Source organism: Hemitrygon akajei, chromosome 29 (assembly GCF_048418815.1).
Source record: "Hemitrygon akajei chromosome 29, sHemAka1.3, whole genome shotgun sequence".
Taxonomy (NCBI): domain Eukaryota; kingdom Metazoa; phylum Chordata; class Chondrichthyes; order Myliobatiformes; family Dasyatidae; genus Hemitrygon; species Hemitrygon akajei.
The window spans coordinates 5834028-5848730 of NC_133152.1; positions in this window are offsets into that span (position 1 = coordinate 5834028).

Genomic DNA, 14703 nt, shown 5'->3' on the forward strand with positions numbered 1-14703 from the left:
CCCTGTATAAAATTATTTAACATGGCTGTATTTTTATTGCAACTGGAGGTGGCCACAGAAAATAAATTTCTTCTGACAGCTGTTTAACACTCATGTGCCACATTGTATGACATGGGCAATCATGGTTTTTCCAGGACCATGAATGTTCTTGGAAAAGATTTCGACAGAAGTGTTTTGTCATTGCCTTCTGCTGAGCAGCATCTTTACAAGACGGGTGACCCCAGCCATTATCAATTCTCTTCAGAGATTGTCTGCCTCGTGTCAGTGGTTGCACAACCAGGACTTGTGATATGCACCAGCTGCTCCCATGGCTTCCCGTGATCCTGATGGGGGGGACTAAGCATATACTACACCTTACCCAAGGGTGACCTGCAGTTAGCGAAGGAAAGAAGCGCCTCACACTTCCTTTGGTAGAGACATATCTCCAACCTGCTAATTCATTAGATTTTTTCACTAAAATTTCTGTAAATAATCTTAATATAATATATACATTAGTGATTAGGATGGTTTATTGTCATTGATATAAGTCATGAAATTTGTCGTGTTAAAGCAGGCATAACAAATTACTATAAGTTGCAATTTAAAATTACATTAGTGCAGAAGGGAAATCACGCAGTAGTCACTCCTTGCCTGCTCTCCACCTCACTCAGGTGCAACCCTCCCCCTTTCTTTCTTCCTAGGCCTTCCATCCCATGATCCTCTCCCTTCTCCAACTGTGTATCCCTTTTGCCAATCAACTTTTCAACTCTCAGCTTCATCCCTTCCCCTCCTGTCTTCTCCTATCATTTCCGATCTCCCCCTCCCCCTCCCACTTTCAGATCTCTTACTGTCTCTTCTTTCAGTTAGTCCTGGCAAAGGGTCTCAGCCCGAAACGTTGACAGCGCTTCTCACTATAGATGCTGCCTGGCCTGTTGCGTTCCACCAGCATTTTGTGTGTGTTGCTTGAATATCCAGCATCTGCAGATTTCCTCGTGTGTGCGGTAGTGTTCATGGGTTCATGGACCATTCAGAAATCAAACGGCAAAGGAGAAAAATTTGTTCCTAAAGTGTTGAATGTGGGTCTTCGGACTCTTGTACCTCCTCCCTGAAGGTAGGAATGAGAAGAGGACATGTCCTGAGTAGAGAAGATCCTTCATGATGGATGCTAACTTATTGAAGCACAGCCTTTTGAAGATGTTCTCAGTGATGGGGAGTTTTATGTCTGTGTGGAGCTGGCTGCATCTACAACACTCTAAAGCCTGACAACGCTGTGCATTGGATCCTCCATACCAGGTGGTGATGCAACCTGTCAGAATGTTCTCCACTGTACATCTGTTGGTCACCAATTGTCTACCAATTTTAACTTTTTGGAATTAGAACTGTCAGGCTATTTTTCATTGTAGAGGGTTTTTCCACCTTAATCAAAGAGGAAAACATACAGTCAAGAAATTGGTGTCCATGTTGTGGACCCTGGCAAGTTTAGACCATCTGGGCCATCTGCTGCATCCATAATAAAACCATCAATTGTATTTGAAACCTCATGTGCACTAACAGTGAATCATCGGGATCTGGGATTGAAAAGCTTATCATATGAGGAGTGCTCGATGGCTCTGTACTCACTAGAATTCAGAAGAATGAGTGGTGATCTCATTGAAACCAATTGAATGTTGAAAGCCCTCAAAAGAGTGAATATGGAAAAGATGTTTCCTATGGTGGGGGAGATTAGGACCAGAAGACATAACCTCAAAATAGGGGGATGTTAATTAAGAACAGAGATGAGGAGGAAGGGATATGAGGAAAAGACAGGGGTTTGGGGCTAGACAGAAATTGATCAACCATGATGAAATGGCGGAGTAAACTCGATGGGCCAAAAGAACTAATTCAAAGGATTCAAAGCTTTCAAAGTACACTTAATGTCAGAGAAATGTATGCAATATACATCCTGAAATTCTTTTTCTTCGCAACCATCGAAGAAAACAGAGGAATGCCCCCAAAAATGAATGACAGTTAAATGTTAGAACCTCAAAGCCCCTGACCAGCTCCCCCCTCCCACACACAAGCAGCAGCAAAGCAACAATCACCTCCCCCACCAGCAAAATAAATATCGGCGTCCCCCCCCACTGAGCACTCAAGTGTGCATCAAAGATCAATGAAGACACAGACTTGCAGTGCCCAAAAGACTACTCATTCAGCCAGTAATTCGACATACCACAGACTCTCTCTTTCTGGTAATGGATAAAGAGGTGGCTCCGTTTCACAGTGAGAGGGGTGACATAACAAACAACTCACTGATTTACCATGTTAAAAGTCCATTGCATCGCCTTTTCTGAGCTCTATGCCCAAAGAACCCGGATCTCTGGGCACACAGCCAGCAGGCAGCTTGCTGCTTTCGATCTTCCATCTCCCACGACACACCGCTTTCCTGCAGAGTCACCGACCTTGAGTCCGCCCAACTGCAGAACCACAAAATCACAAAACATCAAAGGCGAGCTAATCTTCTGGGCCATTTCCTTGGTATGTCGAATAACAGCCAGTCGTGAGACCCTGAGAATGGGTCCCAATCCCGCAAAGAACCAAAGTCAGTGTGTAACTTCAGGTCAAGGTCTTCAAAAGAACCCTGAAAGGGAAGAATAGAGATATTAAAGACAGAAATAGAGCTGTTTCCAAAGATGTCGCCGTTAGGCGCCATTGTCTCCTCAACTCCACCCCCTGTTTCAGCTCTTATAGCTTATGGTCTTATGGCATGAGAGCTACTCAGGGGAAATGCAAGCCCCTCAAAATTGACCTCACACTCCTTCTCGGAAATGTACACCATCATCTTAACTGCAAAACAAACAGTCCCTAAAATAAGACAAGCCTTCATTCAGCACCCTGTAGGAATCCTTAGATGAAGATTTAGATATTAGGAAGCCTCCACCCATGGATGGGGCTCCCCTCAGGAAAAAAAGGTGATGAAAGACCCTGAACACTTAGTGCAGGTGACTTCCAGCAATGCTATTTCCAGTGTACTTAATTAATTGAAGTTAAAACTAACAACAATCATATTGAGAGTATTTAGTGATCTGCTGGCTTCTAGCTAAACAGGGTAAAGCCTGACAATAAAATAAGCATTTTCAATTCTTTAGAATTGTTTTTTTTTACTTGTTAAGTAGCTTACATCTATTTATTGAACCAGTGAATTCAGTTGATGGAAGCTAAAGCAAACGTTGCAACAAAATAATTTCCAATATCTCCTTTCCGGGCTTCAGGAGTTTGCAAAGTTGGTTCACTCCTCCCGATCCTGTCCTCTTCTTTCAGCATTTTGGAAGTTTCTTCTGATAAAAGGTTTCAGATAGTTTGTTATGTGCACCAAATAAATCTCAGGCACAGATATGATCACAGTAAAAAAACAATTTTAACATGAGAGAAGGCATTTTGGCCTGTTGAGTCCATACCAGTTCAATGCAAGAGAGTCCAGCTTAGCATAATTTTTATGACCAGAGGTAATCGGTTCTTACGTAAAATGGACTTTGGAGCACTCCGCCCATTATATTTTAATGGAGTACCTTCACACAACTAAACTCCCGGACAATCTCACTTCATCAGAAGTAGAATAGACATATCTCTGGGGCAGAACTACACAGGGTATTTTTAACTCCAGAAAGATGGATCCTACTGCTGAGTGTGGTTGATTCTGCCATATTTCCAACCTCCCCTTTCATCTTCCTTTTCAAGTTTGTGTCAGTGAACCAGCTGTGCATTTGCAATTAGAGCTGCACACTGACCTGGCAGGAACAGGACATGGATCTATGGTAAGGAAATGAAATTACACAGGCTTGCAATGTACGGCAAACAGTTTGAGATTGTAGGTTGACCTAGTGCATTGATTAATGAGGCAGGTTAGAAAAGAGTGCAGACTCTCTTAGAAGAGAGGCACGGGAATATAAGGTGACTCTTCCAATTAAGTAAACATATTTCCCATGGAATTGCGTGTTTGAGGTATTGGGTTTGTATCGTGCTGATGATCCTGCTTTGTTCATGCTGTGAAACGGGTTACAGAAATGTGTAATATAGTGTAGCATAATTTTACCAGCAATCATAGTAAATATTCAGAAAGTAGCACGTGGTGTGTTTTAATATTTAATGGCTTTCACCAGAACAGACTAAGATTTAGTCACCAGTAAAACAAACTACATTAACCAGGTGTTACATCATGAAATGTTAATGAATCAATAGAGATGCTCACATTTGCCTATCATACACTCTTCCCCAGCTACCATCAAACTGAAGTTAAATTAATATATGAAAGTCAAGTCAGGTTTATTGTCATTTAGCTACAAACATATATGACACCAAATGAGAAAATGTTTCTCCAGAGCAGGGTGTAAAGCACAGCATAACACACATATAGCACACAATGATGTAGGAAAATAAGAATTAAATCTACAAATGAATTATGCATAGATAAACAAACTAAAGTGCATAAAGAGCTTTGACCAGCTGCCAATCCAGATGTCGGAAGTTTGAAGAAGAGGGGATTTCAATCAGGTCCACTGTCCGAGGGTAAAGCAGGAGCATAATAGAGCTTTCACCAGCAACCATTCGGTGTTTGGGATCGATTAGTAAGAACAAATGAAAGGGAGGCAGGGGCAGGTGGAGTGGCCATAGTTGCTGCAGCTGTCATGTGAATGGACGTGGTCAGAGTGGTGATCTTAAGGCTTTAGCTCCTCAAGGCTTCTGCAAAAGGAGGCTTCACTCAGAGAAAGCAAAGGAAGGAAAAGCTCATTTTTTTCATTCTCTTCTTTATATCTACTCAGCTAGGACAGATGGGATGATAGTCAGGATAGTGAAATGCTCCTCTTGCAGGATGTGGGGAGGCAGGAAGAGCTCCAGTGTCTCTGACGACGACGGAAGTGCATTCAGCTGCAGTTTCTAACAAGCCACGTTAAGAAGTTGGAGCTGGAACTGGATGAACTCCGGATCATTCAGGAGGCCGAGGGGGTGAAAGATAGGACGTATAGAGAGGTAGTTACATCCAAGGTGCACGACACAGGAAATAGGGTGACAATCAGGAAGGGGAAAGGGACTAAGGGGCCAGTGCAGGGTACCCCTGTGGCCATCCCACTTAATAAAAGGTATATCATTTTGGATACTGCTGGGAGGGGATGGATGATCTAACAGAGTGAAGTTGCAATGGATGAGTCTCTGGCACTGAGTCTGCCTCTGCAACTCAGAAGGGTGGGGGGGGGGGGGGAGAGACGCTGTGGTGTTAGGGGATTTGTTAGTTACGGGAACGGACAGCAGGTTCTGTGGGCGATGGTACATTGCCTCCCATGTGCCAGGTTGCGGGATATCTCAGATTGAGTCCTCAGCATTCTTAATTGGGAGGGTGAACAGCCAGAAGTCATAGTCCACGTAGGTACCAATGACATGGGTGGGACGAGTGACGAGGTTCTGCATAGGGAGTTCAGCGAGTTAGGTGCTAAGTTAAAGGGCAGGACCTACAGAGTTGTGATCTCAGGATTGTTACCCATACCGTGTGCTAGTGAGACCAGAAAGAGGAAGATTATACAGTTAAACACATAGATAAGGAATTGGTGTAGCAGAGAGGGCATAAGATTTTTGGATGATTGGGCTCTCTTCCAGGGAAGGTGCTACCTGTACAGAAGGAATGGCTTGCACCCGAACTGGAGGGGGACTAATATCCTAGTAGGAAGCTTTGTAAATGCTGCATGGTGGGGCTTAAACTAGAGATGCAGGAGGATGAGACCAGAGTGCCAGAACAGTTAGTGGAGAGGTTGTGGAGGCAGATATTGTTGTTAAGAACTCAAAGTTAGGAATCAAAAGGTTGAGCATGGTGCAACTAGAGTCTTGAGCTGCACATGCAAGAAATATTGTAGAAAAGGTGGATGATAGTGCTGAAGATGAGGTAACTGGTTTACAAACAAAGGCAATATGTAGCGAGGAGAGGCTGTTGACAGGGCAAAATTGCAGCCAACAGGATGAGTTGCAACATAAATTGAAAAGGGTGAATACAGGACTGAAGGTGTTGTATCCAAATGTGCACGGTATACGGAATGAGGTAGATGCACTTGAGGAACAGTTGCTGATTGGCAGGTATGATGTAGACGTCACTGAATCATGGCTGAAAGAAAATTACAGCTGGGAGCTTAATGTCCAAGGATACACATTGTATCGAAAGGACAGGCAGGAAGGCAGAGGGGATGCCATTTCTCTGTTGGTAAAAAATGAAATCAAATCATTAGAAAGAAGTAACATAGGGTCAGAAGGTGTTGAGTCATTGTGGATAGAGCTAAGGAATGCAAGGTTAAGGACCCCTGGTGGGTGTTGTACACAGACCCCCAAACAGTAGTAAAGATGTGGCCTACAAATTATATTAGGAGATAAAATGGATGCCACTAAGGCAATTTTGCAATAGTCATTGAGGATTTCAATGTGCAGGTAGACTAGGAAAATTAGGTTGGTGCTGGATAACAGGAGGGGAAATTTCTAGAGTGCCTATAAGATGGCTTTTTAGCTATCCTGGATTGGGTGTTGTGCAATGAGCCAGAATTGATTATAGAACTTAAGGTAAAAGAACCCTTAGGGCCAATTGATCATAATATGATCAAATTCACCCTGAAATTTGAGAAGGAGAAGCCAAAGTCTGATGTATCAGTTTTACCATGGAGTAAAGGGAACTACAGAGGCATGAGAGGGGAGTTGGCTAGAATTGACTGGGAAAAATACAACGGCAGGAATGATGGCAGAGCGGCAATGGCTGGAATTTCTGGAAGCAATTCGGAAGGATATAATAATCCCAAAGAGGAAGAAGTATTCTAAAGAAAAGATAAGAAGAGAAGTCAAAGCCAACATAAATGCCAAAGAGGGGTCATATAATTGAGCAAAGTTAGTGGGAAGTTAGAGGATTGGGAAGGTTTTAAAAACCAGCAGAAGGCAACTAAAAACCTCTTTGAGAAGGCAAAGATGGGATATAAAAGTAGGCTAGCCAATAATACTGAAGTTATAATATACCAAAAGTTTCTTCAGATACATAAAGTGTAAAGGGGAGTTGAGAGTGGATGTCGGACTGCTGGATAAGTAGTAATGGAGGAGAATGAAATGGTGGACAAACAGAATAAGTATTTTCAACAGTCTTCAGGGTGGAAGGCACTAGCAGTATGGTGGAAGTTCCAGGTGTCAGGGAGCATTAAGTAGGTGAATTTACCATAACTAGAGAGAAGGTTCTTGGGAAACTGAAAGTTCTGAAAATAGAGACGTCACCTGGATCAGATGGTGAAAACATGGTGAGAGATTGTGGAGGCATCAGTAATGATCTTTCTAGATTCACTGGAGTGGAATGGTTCTGAAAGTCTGGAAAATTGCAAATGTCACTCCACTCTTCAAGAAGGGAGAGAGGCAGAAGAAAGGAAACTATAGGCTGGTTAGTGTGACCTCAGTGGTTAGGAAGCATGTTTATTATTAAGGATAAGGTCTCAGTATAAATGGAGGTACCTGGTAAAATAGGTGATAGTCAGCATGGTTTCCTCAAGGGAAAATCTTGCCTGCCAAATTTGTTGGAACACTTTGAAAAAGTAACAAGCAGAATAGACAAAGGAGAATTGGTTGATGTTGCGTACTTGGATTTTCAGAAGGACTTTGACAAGGTGCCACACATGAGGCTACTTAACAAGCTACAAGCCCATGGTATTACAGGAAAGATTCTAGCATGGATAAATCAGTGGCTGATTGGCAGGTGGCAAAGAGTAGGAATATAGGGAGCATTTTCTGGCTGTCTGCCAGTGACTAGTTGAGTTCTACAGCGGTACTGATTCTTTTTATGTTACATGTTAATGATTTGGAAGATGGAAGTGTATGGTCATGCACTTTGGTAGAAGAAATGAAAGGGCTGAATAGATAGAGAGAAAATACAAAAAACTGAGGTGCAAAGGGACTTGAGAGTCCTTGTGCAGGATTTCCTAAAAGTTAATTTATAGGTTGAGTCTATGGAGAGGAAGACAAATGTAATGTTAGTATTCATTTCAAGAGGAATAGAATATAAAAGCAAGGAAGTAATGTTGAAACTTTATAAAGTACTTGTGAGGCCTCATTGGGAGTATTGTGAGCAATTTTGAGTGCCTTATCTTAGAAAGAATGTGCTGAATCTGGAGAGGATTCATAGGAGGTTTATGGAAATGATTCCAGAATTGAATGGATTGTCATATGAAGAGCATTTGAGGGCTTTGGGCCTGTATTCACTAGAAGTCAGAAGAATAAGGGGTGACCTTATTGAAACCTTGAAAGGGGTGAAAGACTTTGATAGGGTGGATGTGGAGAGAATGTTTCCTATGCAGGGCAAGTCTAAGACCAGAGAACACAGCCTCAGAATAGAGGAGTGTCCTTTTAAAATGGAGATGAGGAGGAATCTGTGGACTTCTTTGCCACGAGCAGCTGTGGAAGCTAAGTCTTTATGTATACTTAAGGCAGAGGTTGATAGATTCTTGACTGGTCAGGGCTTGAATGGATAGAGGAAGAAGGCAGGAGATTGGGGCTGAGAGGAAAATTGGAGCAGCCATGATGAAATGCTGGAGCAGACATGATGGGCCAAATGGCCTAATTCTGCTCCTACATATGGTCTTCTGGGCAAAATGAAATATTGTAGGGTTGATTACAAATTATCCAGTGACACTCCTACCCCAATGTGGTAGGTAGTTCAGAAGTCTAATGCTGTGAAGGAAGAAGCTGTTTCCCATTCTTGTCTTTGTGCATCAGAGTCTTCTGTCTGAAGGTAGAGAACTGGATGGATGGGTGGGATCCTTGATAAAACCAAGAGCCCTGCGTATGCTGCTGTACATACCTCTGATGGATGTTTAGATCCTCTTGGCCATTCTCAGTCCTTTCTAGAATATTAATGCAAGGCTCTGGTTAAGACTACTACTGCTATGCAGTGAAGTAGTTTATTTTAGCAGTTTTCTGTAAAAGCTGTGTGCCATGTTGGAATGAGCGTTTTGACTTTGGCTAAAGAGAGAGAGCCATATTGTCCAACTTGGGAATGTGTCTCAGCCAGTCAGAATTGTGGGATGTGAAAGAAGGATCTAGAGAGCTGTGGGGAAGAGTTCTCTGAAGGATAGTAGTCTGGTTCAGGGCTTACTTTGCAAGAGCAGTGAGCGGGGTACAAGGGCAGATGCCGCAGAGTGCCGTTGGAAAGAGTGTCGTATTGCAAGAATGTTTTGAGCAGATGAATAGCTCCAAGGCAAAATGGCCAATACTCCTGAAAGAGAAAGAACTTGTTCAAGATGGTCTTTGGAGGAAGTTCGGAATGAAGTGGGTGCTTTCAAGTAGACCATGGGTCCAGTGTGTGAGTAAAGAGATACCCTGAGAATTCCAGAAAGAGCTTCAAATTTAAGTGCACATTGGACTGGTTTAAATATAAATGGCTATCTTGTTTTTCCTTTCTTTTTCAGTAACTGTTGTGTTAAAGTTGAAAATTTGGTAAATATATTATCTTTATCATTGTATCTTTATCATTTCTGGGCTAACGATAACTGTGTATGGGTAGTATTTACACAGCATTTGCTCAAATCAAGTTTTCTTTAATTGGAACATTACAATGTTCCTGTTTGGTCGAACTCCAAATCTTACTGATCCGAGATGTACATCGTTTATGGAAGGTGGCCTTCTCACCACTGAGTCATGTGGCTGTTCGTAGAATTAGCTGACGAGCTGAGTTTGTATATGAGCCCCAGTGAGAGGGTTACATTCAAATTATTCTACTTACTATTTTAACTTGCATCACTTCACAGTAAGTTATAAAGTGAGAAAACATCTTTGAAGAAACAAATCGATAAAGGTAGGGAGCAAAAGACTGAGAATGTGGGAGAAATTAGGATGACTAGCTGGGTATTACTCTGAGAAAGACCCAATAAAAATAATATGGATTCAATGAGTTTATTCAGGGTAGTAAATGTTAGCAACTCAGCAAAAGGCAATTTTGTTGGTTTGCTCTGAATATTCATATGGAATCGGGAAGAGTTAGTTGATCATTTTGTATTATGCACCGTCCAGTGCTTCCCGTCTCTGAGGAAAACAGAAGTACCAGGAGCTAAAGAACTGAACAGCAGGAACCGGCTAGCATAGATCTTGTGTGATTAATCACTATAAATTTCATGCCTACTCTTAAAAAAATCTCTCCCATTGGGAAGAAAAGGTACAGAGCATTTTTTGAAAAAAATAATCTAACATTCCCAATAAATCCATTATTACCAGGGTGTTGTGGTTACTAGTGAAAAATGAAGGGTCCATTTGGATCCAGGATTATTTTGTGCTTTGGTAACGAAGCTCAAGATTGGGACGTCATTGAAAATATCAAATTTTACTAGAAAGAAGCAAAGACAAACATCAAAATGTGGTTTGTTTGCAGGAAACTTCTGTCAAGTTTAGTATGGGGAGAATAATCTTTGCGGTTTTGCGGGAAGATGGAATATGTGGTTTATTTATTGCAAGGAATGCAGATTTAACATTGGAGAAAGAAAAAAAAGCCCTGAGGTTTTGAAAAGTCACTTGACCATCTGCATGGAATCCATGGTGAACTGGCCATTTGGGTTCAGAACTGTGTGTGTGTGTGTATGTGGTCAAACTAGGACTTATTCTAGTTGGAGGTCTGTGATTAGTGGTATTCTATGGGGATCTGGACTAGGAGCACTGCTATTTATATATGTGTATAAACCAACTGGATGAAAATGCAGATGGGGGGTGGTTAGTAAGTTTGCAGATGATACGAAGATTGGTGGTGATGCAAAAGGATTTAGAAGAAGTGGATTGGGACAATTTATTTTATGCAAAGGATGTAATAGAGAAATGGCAGTCATTTAAAGGTGAAATTTTGAGGGTACAGAATCTTTATGTTCCTGTTAGGTTGAAAGGAAAGGTTAAAAGTTTGAGGGAGCCATGGTTTTCAAGGGATATTGGAAACTTGGTTAGGAAAAAGAGAGATATCTACAATAAATATAGGCAGCATGGAGTAAATGAGGGGCTCGAGGAACATAAAGAATGTAAGGAGAATCTTAAGAAAGAAATTAGAAAAGCTAAAAGAAGATATGAGGTTGCTTTGTCAAGTAAAGTGAAAATAAATCCAGAGGGTTTCTATAGTTATATTAATAGCAAAAGGATAGTGAGGGATAAAATTGGTCCCTTAGAGAATCAAAGTGGACAGCTATGTGTGGAGCCGAAAGAGATGGGGGAGATTTTGAACAATTTCTTTTCTTCGGTATTCACTAAGGAGAAGGATATTGAATTGTGTAAGGTAAGGGAAACAAGTAGGGAGGTTATGGAAACTATGACGATTAAAGGGGAGGAAGTACTGGCGCTTTTAAGGAATATAAAAGTGGATAAATCTCCAGTCCTGACAGGATATTCCCTAGGACCTTGAGGGAGGTTAGTGTAGAAATAGCAGGGGCTCTGACAGAAATATTTCAAATATAATTAGAAACGGGGATGGTGCTGGAAGGTTGGCGTATTGCTCATCTGGTTCCATTGTTTAAAAAGGGTTCTAAGAGTAAACCTAGCAATTACAGACCTGTCAGTTTGATGACAGTGGTGGGTAAATTAATGGAAAGTATTCTTAGAGATGGTATATATAATTATCTGGATAGACAGGGTCTGATTAGGAACAGTCAACATGGATTTGTGCAGGAAGGTCATGTTTGACAAATCTTATTGAATTTTTTGAAGAGGTTACAAGGAAAGTTGACAAGGGTAGAGCAGTGGATTTTGTCTATATGGCCTTTAACAAGGTTCCACACGGAAGGTTAGTTAGGAAGGTTCAATCATTAGGTATTGATACTGAAGTAGTAAAATGGATTCAACAGTGGCTGTATGGGAGATGCTAGAGAGTAGTGGTGGATAACTGTTTTGTCAGGTTGGAGGCCAGTGACTAGTGGTGTGCCTCAGGGATCTGTACTGGGTCCAATGTTGTTTGTCATATACATTAATGATCTGGATGATGAAGTGGTAAATTGGATTAGTAAGTATGCAGATGATACTAAGGTAGGTGGCGTTGTGGATAATTAAGTAGGTTTTCAAAGTTTGCAGAGAGATTTAGGCCAGTTAGAAGAGTGGGCTGAGCGATGGCAGATGGAGTTTAATGCTGATAAGTGTGAGGCACTACATTTTGGTAGGAATAATCCAAATAAGACATACATGGTAAATGGTAGGGCATTAAAGAATGCAGTAGAACAGAGTGATCTAGGAATAATGGTGCATAGTTCCCTGAAGGTGGAATTTCATGTGGATAAGGTGGTAAAGAAAGCTTTTGGTATGTTGGCCTTCATAAATCAGAGCATTGAGTATAGGAGTTGGGATGTAATGTTAAAATTGTACAAGGCATTGGTAAGGCCGAATTTGGAGTATTGTGTACAGTTCCGGTCACCGAATTATAGGAAAGATGTCAACAAAATAGAGAGAGTACAGAGAAGATTTACTAGAATGTTACCTGGGTTTCAGCACCTAAGTTACAGGGAAAGATTGAACAAGTTAGGTCTTTATTCTTTGGATTGTAGAAGGTTGAGGGGGTAATTGATAGAGGTATTTAAAATTATGAGGGGGATAGATAGAGTTGACGTGGATAGGCTTTTTCCATTGAGAGTAGGGGAGATTCAAACAAGAGGACATGAGTTGAGACTTTGGGGGCAAAAGTTTAAGGGTAACATGAGGGGGAATTTCTTTACTCAGAGACTGGTAGCTGTGTGGAATGAGCTTCCAGTAGAAGTGGTAGAGGCAGGTTGGGTATTGTCATTTGAAGCAAAATTGGATAGGTATATGGACAGGAAAGGAATGGAGGGTTATGGGCTGAGTGCGGGTTGGTGGGATTAGATGAGAGTAGGCTTTCAGCATGGACTAGAAGGTCCGAGATGGCCTGTTTCCGTGCTGTAATTGTTATATGGTTATATGGTTACTTCTTCAAGTACTGTAGCTTTCTTAATTCCTTCCACTGCCATTTGTAATGAAATACAAATCTTCTTTTCTTCATCTAATTCATTTATTAACTGTGTTCTCTTAACAGTCTTTCTCTCAGACCATATTCTAGAATGCCACAAACAATTCTGTCTTTAATGAGAGAGTTTGTCAGTTCTCCAAACTTGCATGTTTTACTCCGGTGTCTCAAATCAGTAACATATTGATCAATAGTTTCACCAGCTCTCTGCATACATGTAAAACATTTGTACCGCTCATACGTCACATTACACTTTGGTAAACTAAATGCTTCAAATTTGTCCATTATCAATTTTAAATTTAAAATGTATCCATTTTCAAAAATAAAATGATTATATACCTCAATTGCGTCACCGCCTATTACATGAAGTAGAAGCACAGCTTTCGTTTTTTCCGTTTTTGAATCTGCTTCAATCACCGATAGATACAATGCAAAACGTTGCTTAAATTTTCTCCAGTTCTCAGCTACGTTCCCAGACAATTGAAGTGTTGGTGGAGGTTGCAGCCCTTCCATTTGTAAAACTGTTTGCAAACACCAAAACAGTTCGAACTCTTTCTGATTATCTTCGATTCTCCCATGTTAGGTAACGCTTTATTCTTCCAGACCGACTTCTGACACCATGTTGTGTTCTTTATATTAATACATACCGTGGGTTTCTAATAAAGAACCATATTCTGGAAGAAATAAAACTTTTATTTAACAGCAACAATCACATGTGTCTTACATGCTTCAAGATCTTTCTATCATTTTTGCGCATGCTCAGAACTCTCTCCAATCACGCTCTTACACGTGATATCACCACAGCTGTATTCAAAAATAGCTCAACAACTACTATTACTGCAACTGTAGAAAGTTTTTAGAAGTACAAACTTGAAACAACTGGAAATAATTATGAACTATCAAATATGCATATTTAGGATAAGTTTATAAATCAAGATAAGCAAACTCAGCTAAACTTACCTGTTCCTCTCCATCTTTGTGAGTCCCTGTTGAAACCTGCCACAGATTCAGTGGGCAGATTTCCCAGCAGAAGCAGTGGATAGCTGCTAGATGGTTTACTCCAATGGAGACCAAGGAGAGAGAGAACTCTCCATCTTCGGTCTTTGTAGGAGTGCAACATCCTAAACTGGAAGCACCCCTCATGAAGTTCGGGATTTCTATGATCATTCAAGAAGCGTAGGACTCCAGGGATTCTACACTGGATCACAGCTCTACACTAAACTGTAAATATGTCTTATAAAGCTCTGTGCCGATATGTGTCACATTACATTACGGTGCAGAAAAAACACTTCAAAAATTTCAGCTATACTATACACATTGCAACCAAAAACAATACGTGTGAGATGCAGTCAATTACAAAGGAGAGGACACCATCACCTGCTTAGTTGTCAAGTCCTTAGCTCCCTGTTGGGCAACATCAGCAGATCAGATGGTAAAGAAAATGTATGGCGAATTTACCTTCATGAGTTGGGTGTTATTAAAACAAATCATTTTTTGGTTGATTGTAAATCTGTCACGTTGTTTATGATTGAAATCACATCTTGAAATTGCCTTGTCTCTTGACTAATACGGTCCAAGCCCTTTGGTGAGTGTGAGTGTGAGTGTGATCAGGTGTGTGATGTTACTGACAGTGGAAGTGCACAATGTGTAATTCTGCCTCGACCGGCTGTTCCCTGGCTTATGAAAATGTCCAGCAGCCAGGAAACATGACAAGTCAGAGCTAAGACTCTACCCGTGATGCCCCTGACCAGCAG